The following is a 785-nucleotide window of genomic DNA, read 5'->3' on the forward strand; positions in this document are numbered from 1 at the left end:
TTTTTTTTTTTCTGGAACAGAATCTCACTATGTATCCCACATTGACCTTGAGTTTACTGTATAACTCAAGCTGCATTCAAACTCACCATCCTCCTGCCTCAGCCACCCAAGTACTGAGATTATAGGTGTGTGCCACACTTGGCTCCAACTGTAACTTGAAGAGGAGACTACACAGTTATCTCAATCCATATTTAGAGAAAACATCCCAACTTAGTCAAACCAAGCAATTTCCAGAAAGCAGCAGGCACAATGTGGTTGCAGTGGGCACTATACCATAGCACTGGAAAATACTGACTCTCATTCACTATGGGCATCAGCAAGGACAGAAACCAGCTCTGCAAACCGGAGACCAGAGACTGTCCTATGCCCAGGGATGGCACTGTCTGACTCAGAATAAAACCACCACCATGTGAACACCTGCTGCGTTAGAAACTGAACTAGAGGCAAGGCCCCTCACCCCGCTCCGCAGCTTTATGGCAAACAGCTCCGAACAGCTAGCCCAGTCAAGGAAAAGACGCAAGTCCATCTAACAAGAGACAGTGACTCTGTTACTTTCCCTCCTGCTCCAAAGGGAATTGCACTCCAGGCCTTTACGTGCTGGGCAAGCATTCTATCAGTGGCTATATCCCCAGCAGACACAAGTGCTGGACACTAGCTCCATCCCTAGCAAGACACACCCTTGCTTTATGCATCCCACAGAGAGAAGAAAGTGCTAACATAGAATACAGAAAAAATACTACACACACACACACACACACACACACACACACACACACACACACACA

General features: G+C 46.9%; 1 protein-coding gene across 1 annotated transcript in view; it reads right to left on the minus strand.

The window, feature by feature from the left end:
* Nbea (neurobeachin) overlaps window positions 1–785 on the minus strand; it is a 509,877-nt gene that overhangs the window by 81,828 nt on the left and 427,264 nt on the right. The gene's annotated exons all lie outside the window — the stretch shown is intronic.

The sequence above is a fragment of the Psammomys obesus genome, unplaced genomic scaffold (assembly GCF_907164565.1).
Source record: "Psammomys obesus unplaced genomic scaffold, mPsaObe1.curated_primary_1811, whole genome shotgun sequence".
Classification (NCBI taxonomy): domain Eukaryota; kingdom Metazoa; phylum Chordata; class Mammalia; order Rodentia; family Muridae; genus Psammomys; species Psammomys obesus.